General features: G+C 41.4%; 1 long non-coding RNA gene across 1 annotated transcript in view; it reads right to left on the bottom strand.

Annotated features, from left to right (window-relative positions):
• The window catches only part of LOC115144991 (uncharacterized), a 55,260-nt gene extending 33,030 nt beyond the window's left edge, over positions 1–22,230 (bottom strand). The window contains exon 1 of the long non-coding RNA XR_003865895.2: positions 22,080–22,230. This is a non-coding gene — a long non-coding RNA (uncharacterized LOC115144991). The remainder of the gene's footprint in view (positions 1–22,079) is intronic.
• Between the last annotated feature and the right edge of the window lie 4,615 nt (positions 22,231–26,845).

Raw genomic sequence — 26,845 nt, 5'->3', positions numbered from 1 at the left:
TGAATCAAGCTTAAAAGTTTCATATAACATGGGTTTAAAATCTCAATAGTATTGTTACCATGGATTTCACATAGCATTATTCTTTTTTTAGTTAAGTGAGATGATTGAATATCGCATTCAGGGAGCATAAGGTTTCTCAATAGCCATTTAAAGTAACGTCTGCAGCTGATGCCATTTGTAATTAAGCTATGGGTAATCAATGAAGTGCTTTAGGAGTTACAAAGCACAGACGTTTAGCCAAAGAAAACATATTGCATATCACCAATCATTAGGGCTGAATTTACTCTCCATGTCACCTAAGCTTTGGCTTTGGCCTGACTCAAGGTCTTTATCAGTCCTGTCAGGGAGCTGGAAGAGAAAACGGGAATCTGAAGACAAAAGGTCTCCGCGGGGAAAGTTGTTAGTCAGTGGCTCTACTTTGTCTACTTTTCTATAGGAATTACTGGCTTCCTCTACCTTCCTATAGGTCTATACAGACAGTAATCCACTCCAGTGACAGCAAGGGTTTTGTCTTCTCATAGAACACGCGGTTCACTGTTAATCTCTGAGGTGCTGCTGCAAAGGTGTGAGCAATAATGACTTAAATCAAAATTCTATCCGTTAATTAGCTTGCAAGGTGCACCCAAAAAATGGAGGGAGATGAACAGATTATGAAGGGGATGTCTAATAACAACAACAAAACCAGTTCTCGGGTTAATAGGAATATTATGGAGGAGTTGCGTGACAAAATGGTTGGCTGCCTCCATCCTTGTTTTAACAGTAACAGTAATCTGAAAATGTTTCATGGTTTTCTCAAAACTCACTATCAATCCACTTTCCTTCCTCTCAATTGAGAGTCAAGGGAAATGATCTTGGCTTTGAGTATTATTGTCAAGAGGATTTTAACAGATTTACTGTTAGTAATATGTTTTGCCACAGATCACATTATTAACTTTTTATCTCCAAGTTAGATTTTTTAAAATATTTGTTTTGTTCCTTCGCACCCCAATATCTCTACTGGCACATTCATCTTCTGCACATCTATCACTCTAGTGTTTAATTGGTACATTTGTTATTATTTCGCCACTATGGCCTATTTATTGCCTTACCTCCCTAATCTTACTTCATTTGCACACACTGTATATAGACTTTTCTATTGTGTTATTGACTGTATGTTTGTTTATTCCATGTGTAACTCTGTGTTGCTGTTTGTGTTGCACTGCTTTGCTTTATCTTGGCCAGTTCACAGTTGTAAATGAGAACTTGTTCTCCACTGGCCTACCTGGTTAAATAAAGGTGAAATAAAATAAAGATAAAAGTCAAATGAGTCATACAATGGACGTCTTTGGAGGATTTGAATTAAAACTACATTGAGAGAGAAATGATTCAATGCAACAGCTCATTGTTTTCCAGGCAGAGTCTAATAGCAGTATGTCTGAGAGAGTTCACTTAGAAGTGTTTTGAGCATCACAGAATGCTAACACATTTCAGATGTAAAACTGGGCATTCATATATAACTGGGCATCCACCCACCCACCCACAAAGTAAACCCACCTAACACACCCCTCTGCCATAAACCACTGACATACACTATATGCCTATATAACTCAGCCTGGTATGTATTCACTGGGAGTGTTCTAATGCATAGCACAGTAATGACTGAGTGACAAAACACTTGTCATAATATGCTGTGACAGACTGTAGTAATAGTCATAAGCAGTATGAATGCTGACATAATCCTATTAACTCAGCCAAGATGTGTGATACTTGTGTGAATTGTCATGACTTGCACTGTCCAGTCATATTATCTGATCATCAGTATTTTCTCAGGTATGGAAACCAATGCGACACCTATGCAATTTCAAACAATCTCAACAGAATTATGCATGCTAGTAGCATTTTCATATCCCATCTTACAGCTACGTGACACAGAGTACATAGACAGTGTAAATCAATAGACGATAGAGTTGAACTGGCTTGAACCTGCCTACCAGTAAAAATAGTAAGAGAGATGCCCCACGTGGAAAACAGCCATGTAGCAACAATAGCAAATAGGTGGCGGGTCCCATCAGATAACAGAAGACCTCCACTGTAAAACATACATAATAGATCCAGCTAAGTGGCGATACTGTACCACAGCGCTTACTAGACAGTTACTCTTACCATCAGACATACCAATGGGTTTGTTTACTGGCCAATTTGAATTAAAATAAAGCTTTGCTTCTGCTGACCACACATCATTATCCATGAGACTATAATCCCAGCAGCAAATCCTATAGTTTCCAGAGCCAGGGCCCTTTTGTTTGAGATTGCTGACTGCTTAGCATATAACAAAGAGAAATGAGGCGTTCACCTCATCCTCTGTAATTATATGTGGCGAGTAATTTAGTGACAAACCAAGACACCCAAGGCAGCATAGAATGATATCTTTTAGATGCTGGCCACATCGTCACACAGAAAGTGATACCAAGCAAAGTACAGTAGAAGAGAGTAGACACTGGACTGGTGGAAGCTACTGTACAATCCCACATCTTTAAACAAGCTATTCATTTTTCCCCCAGATATCACATACATATTTTCAGCAGGAAAAAACAACACATTAATGGGACAGGTGGAGGAAAATCAAGATGTGTAGGAAATTGAATATTTTAATTGAATCATCAACCCATTTCTATCTCACTATAGAAGGGAATGGGAAGGTACTTCAGATGAACCAATACAAGGCAGAATTAATGGGCTTATTTTGAATGATTCGTTTGTTCATTATGACAAGTGTTGACACATTTTGTTGTGTTACAAAGTGGGATTAAAATGGATTTAATTTGATATTTTTTGTCAACTATCAACACAAAACATTAATGTCAGCGGAAAACAAATTCCAATAATACTCTCAAAAAATGAGCAACATTAAACAGTAATATACCTGGATTACATACGTTTTCATGCCCCTGAGTGAGTACATGTTGTTAGAAACACCTTTGGCTGTGAATACAGCTGTGAGGCTTCTCGGGTTAGTCGCTAAGAACATTGCACACCTGGATGGTGCAATATTTGCCCATTATGCTTTTCAAACTTCAAGTTCTGTCAAGGTGTTGGGGGTCATGGCTAGACAGCAATTTAAGTCTTGCCATGGAGTTTTAGCTCATGGTGACAGTTCCCTTCCTGTTCGGCATCTCACTTCAGAAGGACGACTATATCTTTGTTGTGTCTGGGTGGTTTAATTACATTTTATTTGTCAAATGCTTCGTAAACAACAGGGGTAGACTAACAGTGAAATGCTTCCCAACAAAGCATAAAGAGAAAAATTATAGAAAAATAATAAGACTAGGAATAAATACACAATGAGTAATGTTAACTTGGCTATATACATGAGTTTCCTGTAGTCCAAGATCAGCTCCTTTTTCTTGCTGACAGTGAGGGAGAGGTTGTTGTCCTAGTACCGCACTGCCAGGTCACTGACCTCCTCCCTATAGGCTGTGTCATTGTCGCCGGTGATCAGGCCAAACACCATAGTGTGGTGGTTAGCTGAAAAGCACAAAGTCTTGACATACAGTAGATTTTTAGATTCTTAAAAGTAACCACCCTTTGCCTTGATGACAGCGTTGAACACGCTTGGCATTCTCTCAACCTGTTCCACATTGAATGCTTTTCCAACTGTTTAGAAGGCGTTCCCACATATGCAGAGCACTTGTTGGCTGCTTTTTCTTCACTCTGCAGTCCAACTCATCCCAAACCATCTCAAATGGGTTGAGGTCAGGTGATTGTGGAGGCCAGGTAATCTGATGCAGCACTCTGTCACTCTCCTTCTTGGTCAAATAACCCTTACACAGCCTGGAGGTGTGTTGGGTCATTGTCCTGTTGAAAAACAAATGATAGGCCCACTAAGCGCAAACCAGATGGGATATTGTGTTGCTGCAGAATGATGTGTTAGCCATGCTGGTTAAGTGTGCCTTGAATTCTAAATAAATCACAGTTAGTGTCACCAGCAAAGAACACCCACACCATCACACCTCCTCCTCCATGCTTCACGGTGGGAACCACACATGCGCAGATCATCCGTTCATCTACTTTGCATCTCACAAAGACAGTGTTTGGAACCAAAATCTCAAATTTGGACTCATCAGACAAAAGGACAGATTTCCCCCGGTCTAATGTCCATTGCTCGTGTTCCTTGGCCCAAGCAAGTCTCTTCTTCTTATTGGTGTCCTTTAGTAGTGGTTTCTTTGGAGGAATTTGACCCATGAAGGCCTGATTCACGCAGTCTCCTCTGAACAGTTGATGTTGAGATGTGTTTGTTACTTGAACTCTTTGAAGCATTTATTTGGACTGTAATTTCTGAGCTTGGTAACTCTGATTAACTTATCCTCTGCAGCAGATGTAACTCTGGGACTTCCTTTCCTGTGGCGGTCCTCATGGGAGCCAGTTTCATTGTAGCGCTTGATGGTTTTTCTGACTGCACTTGAAGAAACGTTCAAAGTTCTAGAAATGTTCCGCATTGACTGACCTTCATGTCTTAAAGTATTGATGGACTGTCATTTCTCTTTGTTTATTTGAGCTGTTCTTGCCATAACATGGACTTGGTCTTTTCCCAAATAGGGCTATCTTCTGTATACCAACCCTACCTTGTCACAAAACAACTGATTGGCTCAAATGCATTAAGAAGAAAGCTGGTTAAGAGAATGCCAAGAGTATGCAAAGCTGTCATCAAGACAAATGGTGGCTTTTTTGAAGAATCTAAAATATATTTTGATTTGTTTAACACTTCTTTTTGGTTACTACATGATTCCGTGTTACTGTGTTATTTCATAGTTTTGATGTCTTCACATTTGATGTCTTCACTATTATTTTAAAAAGTAGAAAATAGTAAAATAAAGATAAACCCTGGAATGAGTAGGTGTGTCCAAACCTTTGACTGGTACTGTACTTTGAACAAGGTTTCATGTTCAATTCATTGAAAATGAGACATGGCAATCTGCACAAAGGCATAAAGGCCATTTTTTTTAAAGGGATGAGCTTTTCTTAACAATCTACTTGAGAACCATTTTGGATTCAAGTAAAACTGTTGAGAGAGGTTTAGTGCTTTTATATTTAGTAATCTCAGCCCACCCAGTTCATATTCATTATATAGATAGGCACACTTTCTCTTGTATGGTTTAGCATCCCAGCTAAAGTGTAATATTATTTGCTCATATGATTTGAAAAACAAATCGTCAGTAGGCAGTACCATAAGTAAGTGAGATGTAAGCATTTCACTGTAAGTTCTACACCTGTTGTATTCGAAGCATGTGACAAATACAATTTGATTTGAAGTGAGTAAACTGAGATATGACTAAGGAGTTAATCAGTGTCATTTTTCCATAAATAGACTGGTATTTACCTCCATGTTTGCAGGATCTTATCTGTTTTTACTCATTTTCAATTGAAATTCATTGTGGAGAGCTCATTTATATCTTTTGTGATATGAATACCATGTATGTCTACTTCACCGTCAGCCCATGTTATAGGTAAACTGCAGGGTTATGTAAAAGCTGTGTTTTTTCAAGATCCAATACGTAATATGGGATGCCTATCATGGTTAGGTTTTAGTCCAGAGAGGCTAGAAAAGTTATCTAGATCTTCAATGAGACGCTGCAGGGATCCAGCTTGCAGATTTATTATAAAACATAACATGAGTCATCAGCATACATGGACACCTTTTCGTTTTTAAGCCTTCGATTTCAATCCTCTAATGTTATTTGATCTGATTTTTTACAGATAGCATTTTGATGGCCATAACGAATAGATATGGTGACAGTGGACACTCTTGTTTAACTCCTCGACAGTTCAAAACTTTTGGAGAAGTAGCCACTTTTACTATTTTACACCTGGGATTGTTGTACATTCATTTTAACCATTGAATAAGAGACTCACCGAAATTGGAAAAAGACTAGGCATTTATATTTAAAATCCAGTCTTACTTTATCGACAGCCTTTTCCAAATCCGCTATGAATACCAGGCCTGGCTTCTTAGGTGTTTCATGTTGTTCTATTATTTCTAGTAGTTGTTGTGCTCCAACGTATCGTCCATGTAAAAAAAACCTGTCTGATCTGAATGAACAATACCTGGTAAAACATTTTTTATTCCGAGTGCTCTGTATTTCACTAGTATTTTTGCATCTGAACATTGAAGTGTAAGATGCCTCCAGTTTTTTTTAATGGACTGGACCTTTTATATTTGTCATCTGGGTATTGTTTTAATAATAGTGAAATCAGACCTTCCTGCTGAGTCCCTGACAGACAACCATTTCTATAGGAGTAGTTAAAAAAGCTATTAATGGAGCTTTGAGTATATATTTAAAAAAAAAGGCTTGATATACCTCTACCGATGCACTTATTAAGGAAGCTGGTGACTGTGTTAAACTCCTCGGTGTTATCGGATGAATGACAGCTACACATTTTTTTTATCTGAAAACTATTTAGCTAAATAGTATGGTCTACAGCTTATCATGAGGTATTCTAACTCAGGTGAGCAAAACCTTGAGACTTCCTTAACATTAGCGATCGTGCACCAGGTGTTGTTAACAAAGAGACACACACCTCATAGAAAAACCAGCTAGATGTAAATTATATTATCATTGTCTTTTACTCGCCGACGTAATCGCGTCAAGGAGCCTGTTCGTTTGCCTCCCTTGTGCCGTCTCTTCCTCTTTTGAGTCCAGGGGATTAGGGCCTGGTCAGGAACAAGTAGTATGTCCACAGCTACCGACTCGTTGAGTGAGAAATCTTCATCCAAACCGAGGTTAGTGATCGCTGTTCTGATGTCCATAAGCTGTTTTTGGTCTTAGGAAATAATTGCGGAAATATTATGTAAAACAAAATCACAGAAAATAACAGAATTGGTCAGGAGCCCGTAAAACGGCAGCTATCTATTGCAGCGCCATCTTCATCCACAGCATAATTATAACACATAATCCAAAGCATAATTATTAACCTGATCATGCTTAAAGAGATATTCAATGTCTGATTTGTTATTGTTACTCATCTACCAATCACAGGCTTTTGAAAAGCTCCCAGGTCTTTGTAGTTGAATCTGTGCTTGAAATTCAATAGACTGAGGGATCTTATTTATGTGCGGGGGCAGAAGAAGAGGTAGTCATTCAAATATAATGTCACCTAAACAAAGGGGGTGAATACTTATACAATGACTCACTATATTTTAGTTATTTAGTCAGTATTAATTTGTTAACATTTGTAAAATTGTCTTTGCACTTAGAAAATATGGAGTATTATTTGTAGATCATTGACAATTTCTTTTTACAAATAAATCTATTTCAATCCCACTTTGTAATGCAACAAAATATAAAAAAAATCCAAGGGGGGTGAATACTTTGGATGCCCACTGTATAAACCATGTAACACAACATCCGTAGCATATCCATGAAAACACAGCACAGTTTTCCAGTAGGATTTCCACAGGCCAGCAGGACCTAATGTGGCATCCATCTAAGCTGTTGACCGTATCCTCCAACCGTTTGGGAAGAGCTCCAGACAGCCTGGGGAGATGGGGCTGGCTCCCGGCTGCAAGGGAGGATGCCGGGGCGTGGGAAGGCACTAGGCAGCCTAGGTGGCACAGACATGGCTCCCTTCACCCTGGTCTGCAGGCCTAGCTGGCGCCAGGCATGGAGCATTAAGCGCAGGCCGGGATAGGATTGGCCTCTCTGCTGCTTTTAGGCCAGGAGCATGCAGATACAAGTATGCTCCAGACACACAAGGCTGGACAACCATCTGACAGGGCTGAGCTGCCTTTGATAGAGCTTTGTTTTGATGGCCGTCCAGGGCTTTAGTCTAAATGGCTATCTTGAGGTGGAGTTTGTGAAAGCTGGGAGAATCTGGTAAAAATGAAGACCATTCCCTTGCTACTGCACACACACAAACAAAATCATGTTTTTGGGTAAGTGGCTGGACAAAGAGAGAAGCTTGAGTGGCATTGTGTATCCATCTGTGGAAAAATGTCAATGCTCACTATTATTTATCTACTGCAAATTCTTTAATTCAATTATGAAATAAAAATGTTCAGAGAAATAAAACGTTCAATTTGACAGCCCCTCAAATGTCCTTTCAACTGTCATTTTTTAAATGTCCACTTCTGCCAAATATATCTACTGACATGAACAATGTTACTTCTTCGGGCACACACTTTTATTTCAGGTTATAAATAATGAAAGACATACAGTTGAAGTCGGAAGTTTACATACACTTAGGTTGGAGTCATTAAAACTCGTTTTTCAACCACTCCACAAATTTCTTGTTAACAAACTATAGTTTTGGCAAGTCGGTTAGGACATCTACTTTGTGCATGACACGTCATTTTTCCAACAATTGTTCACAGATAATTTCACTTATAATTCCCTGTATCACAATTCCAGTGGGTCAGAAGTTTACATACACTAAGTTGACTGTGCCTTTAAACAGCTTGGGAAATTCCAGAAAATTATGTCATGGCTTTAGAAGCTTCTGATAGGCTAATTGACATCATTTGAGTCAATTGGAGATGTACCTGTGGATGTATCTCAAGGCCTATCTTCAAACACAGTGCCTCTTTGCTTGACATCATGGGAAAATCAAAAGAAATCAGCCAAGACCCCAGATTTTTTTTTGTAGACCTCCACAAGTCTGGTTCATCCTTGGGAGCAATTTACAAATGCCTGAAGGTACCATGTTTATCTGTACAAACAATAGTACACAAGTATAAACCCCAAGGGACCTCGCAGCCATCATACCACTCAGGAAGGAGACACGTTCTGTCTCCTAGAGATGAACGTACGTACGGTTTGCAACTTCACATGTGGACAAAGTTTGTACTTTTTGGAGAAATGTCCTCTGGTCTGATGAAACAAAAATAGAACTGTTTGGCCATAATGGCAATTATGTTTGGAGGAAAAAAGGGGAGGCTTGCAAGCTGAAGAACACTATCCCAACCGTGAACACGGGGGTGGCAGCATCATGTTGTGGGGAGGCGTTGCTGCAGGAGGGACTGGGGCACTTCACAAAATAGATGGGATCATGAGGCAGGAAAATGATGTGGATATATTGAAGCAACATCTCAAGACATCAGTCAGGAAGTTAAAGCTTGGTCGCAAATGGGTCTTCCAAATGGACAATGACCCCAAGTGTAACGGATGTGAAACTGCTAGCTAGTTAGCGGTGGTGCGCTCTAAATAGCGTTTCAATCGGTGACGTCACTTGCTCTGAGACCTTGAAGTAGTGGTTCCCCTTGCACTGCAAGGGCCGCGGCTTTTGTGGAGCGATTGGTAACGATGCTTTGTGGGTGACTGTTGTTGATGTGTGCAGAGGGTCCCTGGTTCGCGCCCGGGTATGGGCGAGGGGACGGTCTAAAGTTATACTGTTACATTGGTGCCGTGACCCGGATCACTGGTTGCTGCGGAAAAGGAGGAGGTCAAAAGGGGGGTGAGTGTAACGGATGTGAAACAGCTAGCTTAGTTAGCGGTGGTGCGCGCTAAATAGCGTTTCAATCGGTGACGTCACTTGCTCTGAGACCTTGAAGTAGTAGTTCCCCTTGATGTGTGCAGAGGGTCCCTGGTTCGCGCCCGGGTATGGGCGAGGGGACAGTCTAAAGTTATACTGTTACACAAGCATACTTCCAAAGTTGTGGCTTAAGGACAACAAAGTCAAGGTATTTGAGTGGCCATCACAAAGCCCTGACCTCAATCCTATAGAAAATGTGTGGGCAGAGCTGAAAAAGCATGTGGGAGCAAGGGGGCCTACAAACCTGACAGTTATACAAGCTCTGTCAGGAGGAATGGGCCAAAATTCACCCAACTTATTGTTGGAAGCTTGTGGAAGGCTACCCAAGAATTTTGACCCAAGTTAAACAATTTAAAGGCAATGCTACCAAATACTAATTAAGTGTATGTAAACTTCTGACCCACTGTGAATGTGATGAAAGAAATAAAAGCTGAAATAATTCTCTCTCCTATTATTCTGACAATTCACATTCTTAAAATAAAGTGGTGACCCTAACTGACCTAAGACAGGGAATATTTACTAGGATTAAATGTCAGAAATTGTGAAAACTGTGTTTAAATGTGTTTGGCTAAGGTGTATGTAAACTTCTGATTTCAACTGTACAGTTTTCACAGTTTTTCTTACAGTCACATAGGCTATTATAGACACAGAAGCATAACAAAAGCATCCAGTTGATACTGACTGAATTGGGTGACACACCTGACTTTCTAAAAAAGAACACAGTCAAACACACACACACACACACACACACACACACACACACACACACACACACACACACACACACACACACACACACACACCACATGTACTTTCACTATTCCAGGAGAAATACAAATCTTACTAAGTTTGAAATCATATTCAAAGAAAATAGAGACAAACATATGTGAAGTGAGTTGAATGAGTGCCCAGCCTGCCTTTCCAGTCCTATATGAGTCCAGTAGTAGCCTACAGCCAGAGCCAGAGAGAGAGAGAGAGACATTACACCATGGAGCTAATGTGAGAACACCAGAAAGACCTGAGACACAGTAGCCTCTACCATCAGACAAGCCGTGACTTGACACACATTTCTCAGTTCCCTAGCTTTCTTACCCCTTCTTCAAACACTAGTTGTAGAATTTCACAACTAGCTCATAAAGGCCTGTGGCCAACGGGAAGATAAGTCTTTGGCGTTTGCCTGTCTGTGAAAAGCAAAGAGAGCCCTTGACTTATGGAGGCCTATGCCATTCATTCTCACCATTTGGAATGGCAGGAACTCCATGGGAAAGATCCCAATGTGCTGTACTGATACTTTAAATGCCATAAAGAAAGGAAGGGGGGAAACTTGTGGCAAGTGCATGCAACATCTGCCCTCCTGTGTGTGTCTGTCTGCCTGTCTGTGTGCGTGCGTGTGTGTGTGTGTACGTGCTACTGCCAGAGAGCACTTATAGCTGTCAGCACTTTACCTCCCACTGTTAACATCTGCTATGCTTAACGTTGCCATGTAACTCGGTGGTACATCAGATGCAGGCTAATAGAATCAAATGATCCCACGCTTCCAACCCTCATCACGTTACACGCACACATTTCATTATGACGCAACAAGCAGATTTGTTAGATGAATATCAATCAAGAGTAAGCTTGAGGCTGGCGGAAAACATAAACATACTGCTCCTGTATAGCTTGGATCTGTTCTTGTAAGTAATCTACTTAAATCCTTGTTTTTATTACATCACATTAATAATCAATTAGTAACTAATAGCATGTAACAAGAGTTAGCTACACTTTATGGTCAATTCCTGTGTATATCATTTTGGACATTCAATTCTTATTGCTGAAATTGTCCACTATTAAATGTTTTCTGAGTCTTTTTGATAATAACTTTTCACTTCAATATGTGCACATTACAGATTATAGCTACCACTTCAGATTTTCAGGTGCTGATTTTGAACAATGTCAAAGTATCTGTCATACTTTTAGCAGTAATGAACTGCCTACTAGACCAAGACACAAGATCCATCTCTGTTATAATGTAAATGAAAAAAAGAGTGTCTGTTTCTAAGTGAGTGTGTCTGGGAGTGTGAATGGCCCGGACAGAGGAACAATGACAGCTGTCTGTCTGTCTCAGTCAGGACCTGACATACATCCAACATGCAGGGTCGCTGGACTACCTACAATTACCCCCATTGACGTTTGTGCAAAATCAATAAAAATGATCTTGGAGTCCATACGCCATTTGGCAGCTCGATCTTGTGGCGTCTTCTTTAGAATATAGAGGCCATACTGTACAATGGAGTAGCCAGGCGCATGTAATTTGTCAGGCTAATCTCCAGCACTCTTACATTGATTTTCCCCCCTCTTCTGACTCCTTAGCCTCTAGTCATTACGAACACAAAAACTAACTTAATCATACAGTGTGTTAATGCACGGGTCACAATAGCCTCCATTTTTTTTTGCCCTCTGGTAATTTCAGGATTTCTTTGGATTTTCTACTAAAATCCTTTTTCAGGTCATTGTCCTTTTACTTTGGAAAATGGAAAATGTAGAGTTGGGCAAATGTTGGACTAACCCTTTTCTGAACAGAATATAAATGTATGTACAACCTCTTCTTCTCGCTCCTCGACTCGATTATGTTTAATAAACTGTATGTTTGATATGATCATACTCAAGTATTCTCTTCAAATGTATTTTTTTTATATTCCATTAGAGGAAATATTGTTATTCTGTTATTTTAATGACTTCATCATTTGTATAATAATCATAGTTGTCGAACCCTATGGAATTCTACTAAAATGATTTATATGGCCTTAGTATAGCCAACCTGAGAACGCCTGACATCGAAACACTGTTTCAGCGCTAATACACAAAGCTAATTTCTCCATCTAACAAAGGTACTGTACCCAGTCCTGAATAAGGTATGCCATTCTAAGAAGCTTGCTGGCTACCTCATGCCTAGATGATTAACTATAATATCCATGATGGATTTAACCCTTCTCCTAGCATTAATCCGATTGAGAGAATACTCTAGATGGTGGTGATGATAATGTTGTTGGTTTGTCTTTGGATTACAATCCACTCCAGATCAGAGTCACATGTTAAGTAGGTTTTCTCTATACAGTAGCTGGTATGACACATAACATACTGTTATACGTATGCCATTCATAACAATGGTTCTCACAGAGCATGACAACATGCCACAGCACTAAGCCTATTACTTTATGCACCTTCCCAGTTGTCTCCTCAAAATGCCACATACCTATAGGGGTTGCTGTCACTATCAGGAACCTTATAAATAATCCAAGCATATCCTGCGCTATCACAAGCAGCACACTTTGAATCTGTATTTTTGTGTTGTTTGCCAAAAGTATCGTTTACACCAAAGCTCTTGAAAAAAAACAACTCTTGTGGCATGTGTGTAACCCACTCTCTTAAAGGCTTTAATCCTCATGTGCTTATCTGCTCCAGTCAAATGTATTTCTTATCGAAGAGAGTGAGGGGAGCCTTCTGACAATACTGCTGTTATCAAATTTCTTCAGCCGAGTCCCTGTGTCATTCAGCAGTCAGATGGTCTCCAGTTTGATTGATGGATGGGCTTCCCAACAAATAAAATGGGGATCAACAGCTTTGCGCCTCTCTCCCCATCGGAGACCCGAGTGAAACATTCCTCTTTAACAAAGGCGGGATTACGGATGCATTAGCTCTCCATCGACCACGGCCTCCTGCTCCTGTCAATACTTTGCACATAATAACCTGAAGCAATGATAAGGAAACAAAAGGCAGGCGAGATAGGAGCCGGATGGGAAAATAAATCAATGAGAGTGAGGGAAAGTTTTTTCAAAGACACACTGTCAGGCCTGGGGAATAATTTTTCGGACGTTACGGTGGGATAATGCCCCCTGACATGAGGACAATGAGCCCTCCAGGCCCATCAGGGGACTGCCGGTTTGTCGTCGGCTGGCCTCGATAGCACCAGGAAGATAAGAGGGACAGGGAACGGTCAGGGAGATTCCTCTCAGCCCCACTCACAGGGACATAACACACAGGACTGTGCTGGACCCTCAGCCCTGTGGCATCCTCAATGTTCCTTCTGTTAGTCTCTATCAATATGCAACATGTCTTTTAATTCATCACTGGTGCACTAAGAGAGCAGAGTACACATAGCTCCGCAGAGGCTCCTCCTGAGTGTCTATCTGAACATATCAAGGTTACATTCACATTTCCTATAGCCACTCCTGATCAGGTTCACGTCTCCTCTGATAGGCTCAAGGTCATTAACATGATTTACGACTCTATACGGCACATTTCTGGAATAGTATGAAGCTTTTCCATTTACCAACCCTGAGCAGCTACTGGAAGTGTATAAGGACCATCTCCATAAAACTGTATTCAGTGACAAAGAAACATTATGGAGGATTTATTGGTTCACATATTTGGGTTATAGTACTAATAACTGGACGAGAAGAAGTCAGGGTAATTGTTTTCCCCTCACTAATTAATTTCCTTCCTGTTTCACTAACCCATCATATGTCTGGGGTTTGGAGGTGCAAGTAATAAAGTAAGAAAGAAAGAAAGAAAGAAAGAAAGAGAACTCAGGCTGTGGAAAATTTATGAGAAATGAGGAAAGATGGCTATGCATGTTCTGTCTGCAGAGGGCTGTCACACAAAGACACAATAAACCCTCGGAACAAACAGGCACTTAAAAACATAGCCCAGAAACAGTGAGCAAATTCAATTATAGAAGTAATTAGAAGATATAGGGCAAGGCTGCCTTTTGGGACTGTGCCAGAAAACATGAATTAATAGGAGTGAATAGGAGGAGGCTGTGCTAGTAATTAAGAGGCAATCACCTATGTCAATGAATACCTTAAAGAAAACACAGGATGGAAACTATGAATTCAGTGATCAAAAATATTTTAAAGATGACTGATACAGCAAATTCATTTTAAAAGACTAATTTCTGGAAAGATAGCAAGACAATTGTACATAATGTGCTCCTTCTGGCATTTATATTGCTAATTAAATTGTGATAATTTGCAGAGAAATTTTTGAATTATCTGTTAAACAGCAAAGGCAGCATTTGGCAAATGTTGTCTGTACTGTTTAGCAGTGCTTACAATACCAGCACTGGCAGAGATCATATACAAGCCCGTCTTCAAACTGAAACCATTCAAAGCAAACTGAGAAAAAAACGTACATTTTCACTTCAACTTCTCTTTTCATTCATGGGTGCCTCCTCCTAATGAGACAATAGCAGCAATTAAATGACCAGATAAGAATAAAACAAAACCAAAATTACTTTGCTGATTTACCTTGCATATGGGGGAAGCAATAATTTCTACCTGATACATTTTGTATAAGCACACAATGCTTTTGTAAACTCATTGACAAAATCCCCAAGATTTAAAAAAAAACGTGAGTTCCTTAAAAGAGGTAACAGAAATAGGAAAGGAAATAGTTGCAGATTAAACGGGTGTTGGAGTTGCTAAACAACAAGCCACATTACACTGTGTACCCTATGCAGAGTATATTGTCAACATAATGGTATTCCTCTCATCCAATGGTTCTCAATTATTGATCATCCAGTTCTAAATAATGATATGTGAGACTCTGTACACTGTTGGAGCACCTCTGGTAAGACTTGGTTCACACAGAGAGTTGGATAATTGCTATATAGACTGAGAAGCTCAACTTTGAGCTCTATTCATTCGTAAGCACATGATACTGGAGCACATAAACAGAGCGATAACACCTAGCAATGAAGCACCAAAGTGCTCCTCATACCCTGAGTAGAAATCATTTAAGATCAAGCTGTAGTCTTATCATTTTCATCATATCTATATTTTGAAGGAAGCTAAATGGGGACCAAGCAAGATGCTCCAATGAGATGAATTTTAAGTTCAAGATCTTTAAAGAGGATTAGCCTTTCTTTTGTAAAATAGGACATTTCCATACACAAAATGTACATATTCATACACGTTAGCATTTAGAGCCACTTTATGACTGATGAGAGAGAAATTCCACTTAATATTATCAACAGTGACGATCTTGGGCTATAAAAGCCCAATAGCCTGAAGGGGATGGATAACGCCAACATGCTTTCAAATTGAAATGGGGAACTAGTTCTTTATCTACAGCAAAAGTACAGCCGAGTGTGAAAAGTGGATGGACATAGACTGGAGTTCAGAGTTCATCGCCTAGAGCTGCCTGCTGAAAGACCAATTATCACTTAAATGGAGTTTAAGCCAAAGATGGACTATCATGATCAACATTCTATATTCCTATCGCTCTGAACCAAAGACCCAAAACAAACTTAACTGGAAATGTGATTCGTGTTTAAAGTATCCAAATCATTAATGATCAAACAAGGCACTTTGTTTTAGCACGGTCATGTGAGGCAGAGATTATACATGTGATCTGGGGGCTTAAACAATTTAGTCAATTATGAACGTTATCTAAAATGCTTTAATTTCCTATTCAGCCCTTCCATGGGAGTGTCATTTTGTCAATGATGCGTGATTAAACCCAGATTGCAACAACATGCAATCGGTCACATCTGGTGGCAGGGAGACCTGAGATCTTAACGAAGGAATGAGGGAGGATTCAAACTTTCCCTCTTCAGCCTTGGCATCCGATTAACACCAGGCTTTGGTGGGATGCCAGCGATGGAGCCATCTGTGTCCCTTAACCCTCAAGATGGCAGATGTAGAAGCAGATTGATTTTTGATTCAGCTGCATACACAATGAACATCAAGTGTGAGCTGTGACTTGCTACCGTTTCCTGTCATTTTCTGCCAATTTAAATGAAGCTATCGATGCGCAATAAATCACATCTGTACCCAAATTAAATCACTTTCACTCTATACAGGAGGGAGAATTTACCTACAATAGAGACTAGGGTAATTACTTATCCGGATAGCTAATGTTACAAAAACGTTTTCTGTATAATTTTATCCAAACTAGCCATCAAGCGATATTACTTCTTATTGATCTCATGCTATGGTTTTATGTGATATCAGGTGGAACCACATCAGAGGTAAGGGTGTATGGATGGAGTTCCTCTCCAGGTCCTCTAGCTTGGCCAGCAGGTCCCTGGCCTGTCCTGCAAGATGACATCATAGCTAAAGGACTGTTTAAGCGGAGATGCATGCTGTTGGGCCTCCGTGATGCACCACAGATCTCCACCAGGGCACTCCCCATCCCAATCCTTTCTACTGATTACTGGTCTTCTCCACGGTCAGGTGGCCAGTCTCAGAGTAAATTGCAGTCTCCCCTTTGCCTTTTCTTTTGTAATACTGAGCTCCATATCTTAGCCCCTGCCTGCGCCTCACCGACTTCCATTCTATATCCAAATGACCGTGTTTTTGTGGTGGTAATGGCTCTCATTTTCTCAGCGCCCCGCGGTGGCTTCACTTTTCATCAGTCTGTGAGTGGTGGAGATTCCTCTGGCCCCAGAGAGAGGGCTGGTGGTGGGATAGTGTGTTCTGTGGGCTAATAAGGCTCTTCTCAACTCTGTAACCCATCTTCTCCACCTCACATATCAGCATACAGCCAATGACACCTAACACCCCCGAGGTTTCTATCAGAGATAGTGACAGACACAGCAGAGGTCTTCGTCACCTTTCCAATCCAAAACAGACCCAGCTGCAGTTCCACTAACATGGTTCCACTAACATGGTTCAGTCTTAATATCATCCAAATTAGCAGTTATGACGTAGTGTTACAGAATGACATAATAACATATTTCATTGCATGTGGTGAACTGCAAAAATGCTGAATATCTTATTCACTAATGTCTCTCCCACCATGGTAAAGATCTGACCCATCTGAAATGTACCCAAATTCCATCAGAAGTTGAACATTAAAAACCCATACATCTTTATTTTGAGACAGTCCAGCCCTTTGTGATGTGAGCAGCACAGTCATCCTTTTCCCATGCGGGAGAGGAGAAGTGTCCTGCCTGCTGTTGACCTCCAGTCTCTGGGAACACCCTGCAAGCTGGGTCTGCCTGCCTGTCATCCATCCCCTGGGGACAAGCCAGCACTTCCAGGCTGCCTCTGGACACTCCAGGAATCTCTGTCATCCAACATACAGCCTAGCACACCCATAGACACACAAAGACAGACATAGACTCTCTCTCACACACAAACACACACATTCATGTGCGCGGGCAAAGCACACAAACACACACCTCACTGTGTGTTTGACTTTCTGCATATTGAAAGATTCACACTGACAATAAAACCCCACATTTCAATCGTCAGTGTTATCTCAGTAGAGTTAGCGGCAGACCAAATCTTCTGTTCAAAAAGTATTATTGTTCATCTAACTGGCCATTTGATTTCCCTCTAATCCTATTTCCCTTATATCCCTTCTTTGAACAGGGAACATTTTCAAGTACTGACCAACATGCAAGCAGAATTCCTATGACACCCACTGAGCTGCTGGGCCTGGCTGGGCCTGGCTGGCTGGGCCTGCAGGTCTGCCACATACAGATCATGCCTAAACACTCTATTCTCCTCTACCGGGAAAAACAATCCCCTCTCATTTCAGCACTGACATCCCCAGCATGAACTGGAAACTGGAAAGCAGTCCAAACTGAGGAAAAGTTAGATAGGGCTTATCTGATTTGAATGAACTCTGACTAGATTTACTACAGTCACCTGTATTTGATTTCAAACTAAACATAGAAAAAAACTTAGAAACATAGAAAAACATAGAAAAAAACTTTCAATTGCACAAATTATTTTGACTGTTTACGCAGCTAGCTACTTTCCATCCTGAAAATCCTGAACGCGATTCGCTGTTCTGAAACAGGCGTAGATCAGACATCACACGAGCATGGCGCTTCATGTGGAGAGGCTACTGTGGTTCTCTTTGTGGACTGAGGAGGAAAAGAGGCTTAGTTCCTCCTATGCTAATGTAGAGTAAATTCCTTGTTGAGATGTGGCGCCTGCGGAAGCTGCCGATGGCCGGTGTGAGCTAGGGTCAGGGCCGCTGCAGGAGATTAGGTTCTCTCTCCGCCTGTCCAGAGAGGGAGAGGAGCGCGGCGCAATGAGGGGGATTTGCGCTCTCAACCCTGAGGATAGATGTTCACATCACAAAAAGCCCCACCGCAAATTGCACGTATTGAATAGCTAATTTGGCAGTCTCAGTTCAGAGGGGCTTGAGAGGAGAGAAGAGTGTGAGGAGGATGAACACAAAGCTGCAGAAAACAAAAGGAAGCAGCTCCTGCGAGGTTAGGCCTGGATGAGGAGAGCTGCGCCCAGGCACGGCAAGAGGAGGGGAAGGAGAGGAGAGGGTGGGCTGGGGGGCTTCCTGTATGAGGGGCATGCCGGCAGCACACAGAGCATTAGTGAGCCTGCTCAGCCTGCACTCATTGTTTTCTGACTGGCTGCTACCTTCATTAGCACTGGAGTAGCTAGTCAGCTGTAGAGCAGAGCACAACTAACGAGGACAAACAGTCAGTCATTAGTGTGTCACTCTCACTACATCATCATCAAGTTACTCACACCACTTAACTTTTTGGTTCGATATTAGAGTTTGCGTGCAACTCAGGTAAACAAATACCTGAGAATATTTTCAGATTTCTTAACAAAACCCAATGGTGATTAAAACTATAAATTGTCTAATTTCTATACCAGCTGGGGAAGAGTTGCTTGCTACTTCGGCATAAATGACTACAAATAATGCATAAAATGAAGTATTTTTCATTTCACAAGACCTTAGAAGGCTAGGCATGTACACAAGTTGTTTTGAAATCTAATTGCAAATAAACTCAATTCTGTGATCAAAGTGAATTTGTAACATGTTAAAACTGATCAAAAGCACTACTGAGATTTTGAATCAGAAAACAGCAGAATAGAAAGAGTCCTAAGCTCCAAAACCTAAGAAAATAATACTCTTAAATTACCACAACAAGCCTCCTGAGTCACGCAGTGGTCTAAGGCACTGCATTGCAGTAGCTAGCTGTGCCACTAGAGATTCTGGGTTTGAGTCCATGCTCTGTCGCAGCCAGCCAGGACCGGACGGCCCACAATTGGCCCAGCATCGTCCGGGTTAGTGGAGGGTTTGGCTGGCAGGGATGTCCTTGTCCCATTGCACACTAACGTCTCCTGTGGCAGGCCAGGTGCAGTGCATGCTGACACGGTCACCAGGTGTACGGTGTTTCCTCTGACACTTTGGTGTGGCTGGCTTCCGGGTTAAGTGGGCAGTGTGGCTTGGTTGGGTTATGTTTCGGAGGATGCACGCCTCTCCCGAGTCCGTACGGGAATTGCAGCGATGAGACAAGACTGTAACTACCAATTGGATACCATGAAAAAGGGGTATAAAAATCTATAATAAAGTTTTTACAAAACAATTACTGCAACAAAAGCAAAATAGTAAATACAGAATACATAATAATATTATTTGAGGCAAGTATATTTGTATAATATGCCACAGAGTTCATCTACAGTGTATTATGCTTATCAATTCAGTGAATCTGTTTAAAATTATATATTATATTGTCTTTCTTCTTTGATTGGAAATCCTTTAAAGGATAGTTTGGGATTTTGGCAAAAAAAACAATAATAATCTGTGTCAACTATGAAGGAAGTTAGAGGTAGTTTCGCGAGCCATTGCTAACTAGCATTAACATAATGACAAAGTCTAAAGGAAAAGCTAGCATTCTAGCTGTTCCCATAGACTTCCAGTCATTATGCTAACACTAGTTAGCATTTGCGCTACTGCCAGTTAGCAACTTCCTTCCAACTGCACACAGAGTCTTAAAAATGGTAGATGCTTTTTAGAGTGGAAAAGTTTGAGTGAATGGAGCTGTTGCCAGCAGCTATATCTTCTCATAACTACTCATCTCCCTCCACTTCACTCACTACACCCACCAGCCCCCAACACCAACTTAATGTTCATGCTAAAACACCAGGCATGGAAACAGATGTGCTTTTTGGACCAAAACATACTTGGAACATAAAGGAGAGCCCATCCACTGTCCGCCAGGCTTTCCATCACTGGACCACATTAACATCTATTTCTTTTTAACAATGTCACTTTCTTGCACTGCCGACAACTTGGCCTTTTGTTAAGGCGTACTCTTACTGAGTGCACGTAATGGCTGAAATGGATGATGAAGAGACCGAGGGAGGAAAAAAATACACACATACACAAAGGAGTCCTAAGAAAGGAGCCCTGTAATGTGGTACTCTGCTGCTCAGACCTGTAGGGGTAGGAGGCAGCATCTTTACGGTGTATCCAAGCAGCACTAAAATCCACTGTCCGTGCCCAATCAGGACCATTTTTTCTAGCCGCAAGGGCTCCTGCATCCCTGCCTTTACACTACACAGAAAACCCTTTGTACTAATTGATGGATTGTACCAGATTTTCTAGTTCAGTTCCACCCTATAATTGTCTGACAATGATGGGCAAGGATGGGGAAAACTTCAGGCCCCAGTGCTGTGCGGGGCCATGGATAGAAAATGACTCAAGTAAGTGTGTGTCGGTGTGTGCGTGTGGTATGTGTTTGTGTTGAGAGGGGGGTGGGGGTTAAGCCAACCAAAACGGTCTCAGTCCCCCCTTCAACTCCTTGTTTCCGTGGAAGCCAACCTCAAGCAGCCCGAAGTCACTGAGGCGCACTCTCCAGTGAGCACGGCCGAGAGGAGAGCCAAGCCTCCCTTCTATCCTTCTATCCCACCACCCTACATCAAACACACATCCTCCTTGCATCTCTCCTCCACCCACCCACACACCACCATTTAGAAAGACCTGCTTACAAAGTAATACTCCCAATCCTCTCACATAATTAACTTGGCTGGGATTAGAAAAACACTAATAACTGACAATATGTACATCAGTTACACAAAAACAATACACAAAACCAGTAATAACTGCATAATATAATAGAAAAAAAATGGAATATTAATTTGAGAAATAATACTACAGGCATTCCGAGGTACTGCAATTCTAAGTCTCTATTTTACTTCAACAAATGATTTTAAGCTGCTCGTTAAATTAGACATTCCCTCGTGTCATCTAAGTGAGAAGTGGCCCACCCCCATTCAGACAGGCTGGCTATGGCCTGTCACTCTGCACACTAGCGGCTGAAGAAAGGAGAAATAAATCAACTTTTGACTGAAATGAATGTGCACATTTCAGCGAGAGACATAACTCTTTTACATTTGGGCTGATGCAGGTGCCAAATGGAAAAAGGTACCATCATAGACCAGCCCTGTCGCCCTCACCCCCTCCAGGTGCTATTCTAGTCTACAAACAGCAGTGAAGTAAGAGAGAGATCACATAACAAAGACACCTTGCCTGCCACGAGCTGCTCTTGCCCCACTCTGCCCAGACCTGCACCACCTCAGGAGGTATGGTTATTGTTAATCTGCATTCCAAATCAAAACAGCCAGCATGCTCGTCTTTAGTCGTTCCACACACTCAATGACTACATTTTGCACCTGAGAACAAATTTCCTCACAAGGCCAAAGAAGCAGAAAGAAAGAGGGAGGGAAAGGCAGAGACAGGGGGAAGGAGAGAAGGAAACACAGCATACTGTAGCTTGACAAGAGGAAAAACAGCCGTGTAGTAGCAGTCAGCAGACAGCTTACCTTTCCCACTCACTGCTCTAAGGGCCTAGACCTGCACATCCATGGTTCTCTCCCCATGAGCCCATATCGAGTGAAGCAGGGCCGCCTCATGACTCCCACAGCCCGGCAGCCCAGCGCTTTAGCAACTAGAAGAGCACAAGACTAAAATGTCTTCCCCTCTGCCTCAGCCTGCCTTTAGTGCAAGGGGAGCTAGGAATGCACTGGCTATAGACTTTTGTCCAAGCTGTAGGTCTTTTTTAGTGAGGCAAGATTAGTTCATACAAAACTCAACAATACAGCACTGAAACTCATTGTTGATATTCAACATTTTTCACATAGCGGAACAGAATAGACAATACGGTAGCTAGGAAACCATGGTCTGGATTACAAGCTGATGATATCTCATCCTTTCGCAGGCCTGTAATCCTTTTCATTGAGCAGCGGACAGAGCAGACGTAAACCAAAATCAATATTGGTGGAACTGGCCTGAGGGTGAGGGGGGTGTCAGGATGTTTTCACATTGCCGCACGCTTCACAATAATTTTGGGGGGGGGTGGTTTCAGACCAGACAGGCTTTATATTACAGATATGCTCCACTTGGAGATAGCCCTGAAGAGACACTTCCACATAAGCCATTCTCAGCTCTCTTTCAAAATGATGACTATCATTAAATACTGTACTGCTATAAAAATGTGTGCTTGTTACAGTTCAACATAACAAATCAGTGTGTAAAATTGTGCCCTTCACTAAAACATTTTTACAACACAAACAATGTGTTTTTATGTGAAATATATTTCAGACAGATACAGAAACACTGCCATGCACATGCATTTAAATTGTAATATAATTTGAGCAAAAATAATAAACTAAATGTGCACATGCATTTAAGCAATAAACCAAATGCCCTTAAATGTTTGCAAATTTAACATCAACATTACAATTGTAAAACAGGTCTGAATTATTCCAAGTTAAAACCACTGCAGCAGGTGAAGAGTAAAAGGCTGATAAGAGATCTTACCATGGCTGCTGTACCTGTGTGACTGATCCCCTCCCTGCTCTGCTCCAGCTGCCACGTTTTCCCAAAGTTCCTGAATACTCTAGGTAGCCAGAGAGAGGGGATTGTTCAACCCCTTCCTTTTCATCACCTCTGCAATTGACCAATTGACAACTGATTGATGGTTATCTTTTCACACCGAGAAAGGGAGAAATTACCATCTCTAAAGCTACGTACAGTAAAAAAAGGCCCAAGAGTAAATTACATGTTGCTAAAATTCCTCCTTGACTCAGTCCGCACGATGGCAGGCAAACAAAAAAGTTTCCTTTTTGTCACTTCTGAGGCACTGTAGATTTGGCCTTCCCTGCCAACTGCACAGAGAACATGACAGCTTCTTTAAATGGGGCAGCACAAAGGGCCTTGAATGAGGGATGGTACCAGGCCGGACGGCCATTCTCCAGAATGGCCCATTCTTTGCATTGAAAACAGAGGGCTTTTGAAAAAATAGATAAGCCATATCTGAATAAGAGCTGGGACACTGCAAGTGACCTTGGGGAGGGGGAGATTCTATGTAGCTAAGCTTTTCAGACAAGCACAATGCATTCTCTGCATTCAAACAAACAGGCCAAATAGAAGCAGCACAGTTGCTTATCAAACCTCTGCTTTGCTTGAGTCACTTTTTCATGCATGCAGTGCTCACTGTGTTACATCAAGATCAGTCAGTGAAATACATCATTAGCCCTCCATCTACAGTACATACTCACACAGAACTACTACAACTAACTATGACTACCCAATGCAATGACAGTGACATTTGAAACATGATGCTTAAGCAAATATTTTTGCCCCCCACAATAATAATTTAGCTCAGTCTACATAGCACATACCCCCCCCCCCCCATCTCTGCACATCCTGTATGGACTTTGACTAAGAAAGGGGGGATGGAGGAGGAGGAGTAGGAGGATGTCTGGCGGCCAGTGATGGAGGCAGCCCCAGCCCAGAACACTCAGCTGCCAACAGGGGCCAGGGCTGGCCTCTCCTCTTTGTATGGAAGCACAGTCCTCAAACACCCCGTTTCCTTTTCACAGCCTCTCAATCAGAGCAGATGGGACCCAACCAAGAAGATATAAACTTTGAAGGAGGAGAGTCCTCTATTCAAGGATCCCAGTTAGAGAGAGAAGCTTCTCTGTCAAATAGCCCAGTGTTTAAGCATGTTGCTGAGACACCAAAACTCAACGTTATCTCTGAAAATGTACCTACGAAACAGAAAGGAGCAAACTTCGTCCTAATTCTTTTAATTTGTTTGATTTGAATTCCTAGATACATGATGTGTCGGCCATGTTTTATTAATGAACCACTGTAGGGAACTCTTCAAATTTATATAAACAAATTGATAACAGGAGAAGGGATGCAAATGGCGTAGATATTGGCTCCATGCTGTTTCCCTCCACTTGGGTACCAATCTGTTGGGTTTAATTGTTCATTCATGGTATGAATACTTAAATACGAGGCTCAGCATCAGGTCAGGATAATAACTACATCCTTAGCAACTGAACCCAAATTGCTACTCATTTCATGTTACCATGGAAATATTCCACAATGTCTATGATTACACTTCTGTCTTACATATTGAGGCATACTGTAGTCCGCAATGAACACATCTCCAAACACACTACCATTCTCTCTCCTTTCTCTTTCCCTCTCACCCTCTCATCCCCTCTCATACATACAGTCTTGTTTCCTTTAGTAATGTCTTGATATAATTGGTGACATTTTATCCCAATAAAATCACCTAAAAAAATAATTTAAATCAGGGATGTGTGCCAAAAACAAAGACAGCTAGTGGAATCAAACCAAATCGAATGATACAATTTTCAATTCTAACAGTCTTAATTCCATTTTGGCCGTCTTTTCCAGTGTGTTGTGATCCTCAGGTCAGAGCCACTGATTGAGAAGAGGACTGAACAAATCAGTGACGAACAGTTGGGACACAAGGAATATCTCAGCCTTTACACTCTATCACACATCAGGCCTGGCGTAAACACAACCTGTGCTCTCACCACGTCTCTCAGCATCGATTGCCTCCTGCCACAACATCCACAGTAACACAGAGCACATGGAAAGCCCATGATGGCAGGCATTCACTTGTAAAAAGTAGAGCAGACTTGTTTGTCGAGTACAAACCATACAGCATTATCATTTTATTTTCTCTCTACATTGTTTTTAATCAAATGAGCTTTTGCAGAGAAAGTAAAAACAAAACAATAAATAAGATATACATTTGTTTTTATTAAAGAGGCCATTGCCATAAATATATTTGTGTATCTGTACAGTGGGGCAAAAAAGTATTTAGTCAGCCACCAATTGTGCAAGTTCTCCCACTTAAAAAGATGAGAGAGGCATGTAATTTTCATCATAGGTACACTTCAACTATGACAGACAAAATGAGAAGAAAAAAATCCAGAGAATCACATTGTAGGATTTTTAATGAATTTATTTGCAAATTATGGTGGAAAATAAGTATTTGGTCAATAACAAAAGTTTATCTCAATACTTTGTTATATACCCTTTGTTGGCAATGACAGAGGTCAAACGTTTTCTGTTAGTCTTCACAAGGTTTTCACACACTGTTGCTGGTATTTTGGCCCATTCCTCCATGCAGATCTCCTCGAGAGCAGTGATGTTTTGGGGCTGTTGCTGGGCAACACGGACTTTCAAATCCCTCCAAAGATTTTCTATGGGGTTGAGATCTGGACACTGGCTAGGCCACTCCAGGACCTTGAAATGCTTCTTACGAAGCCACTCCTTCGTTGCCCGGGCGGTGTGTTTGGGATCATTGTCATGCTGAAAGACCCAACCACATTTCATCTTCAATGCCCTTGCTTATGGAAGGAGGTTTTCACTCAAAATCTCACGATACATGGCCCCATTCATTATTTCTGATGGTAGGCTTTGTTACTTTGGTCCCAGCTCTCTGCAGGTCCTTCACTAGGTCCCCCCGTGTGGTTCTGGGATTTTTGCTCACCATTCTTGTGATCATTTTGACCCCACGGGGTGAGATCTTGCGTGGAGTCCCAAATCAAGGGAGATTATCAGTGGTCTTGTATGTCTTCCATTTCCTAATAATTGCTCCCACAGTTGATTTCTTCAAACCAAGCTGCTTACCTATTGCAGATTCAGTCTTCCCAGCCTGGTGCAGATCTACAATTTTGTTTCTGGTGTCCTTTGACAGCTCTTTGGTCTTGGCCATAGTGGAGTTTGGAGTGTGACTCTTTGAGGTTGTGGACAGGTGTCTTTTACACTGATAACAAGTTCAAACAGGTGCCATTAATACAGGAGTGGAGGACAGAGGAGTCTCTTAAAGAAGAAGTTACAGGTCTGTGAGAGCCAGAAATCTTGCTTGTTTGTAGGTGACCAAATACTTATTTTCCACCATAATTTGCAAATAAATTCATAAAAAATCCTACAATGTGATTTTCTGGATTTTTTTTCTCATTTTGTCTGTCATAGTTGAAGTGTACCTATGATGAAAATTACAGGCCTCTCATCTTTTAAAGTGGGAGAACATGCACAATTGGTGGCTGACTAAATACTTTTTTGCCCCACTGTATGTGCTTTACCATTGTGGTGTGATTTGTGTGTGTGAAACATCCATGATGGAGCCTATAGGAAATGCTGAATGAAAAGCCTGCCTGTGCCAGTGCCAGCCCCTGAGGCCTCTGTCCCCTTGCCTCTCTGGCTCTCCCTCCATGGGGAAATGTGATTACATGTGTGTGAGGGTAGGTGCTGAGCA

This window comes from Oncorhynchus nerka, linkage group LG17 (genome assembly GCF_034236695.1).
Source record: "Oncorhynchus nerka isolate Pitt River linkage group LG17, Oner_Uvic_2.0, whole genome shotgun sequence".
NCBI lineage: Eukaryota > Metazoa > Chordata > Actinopteri > Salmoniformes > Salmonidae > Oncorhynchus > Oncorhynchus nerka.
This window is presented reverse-complemented; position numbering and strand designations above follow the sequence as displayed.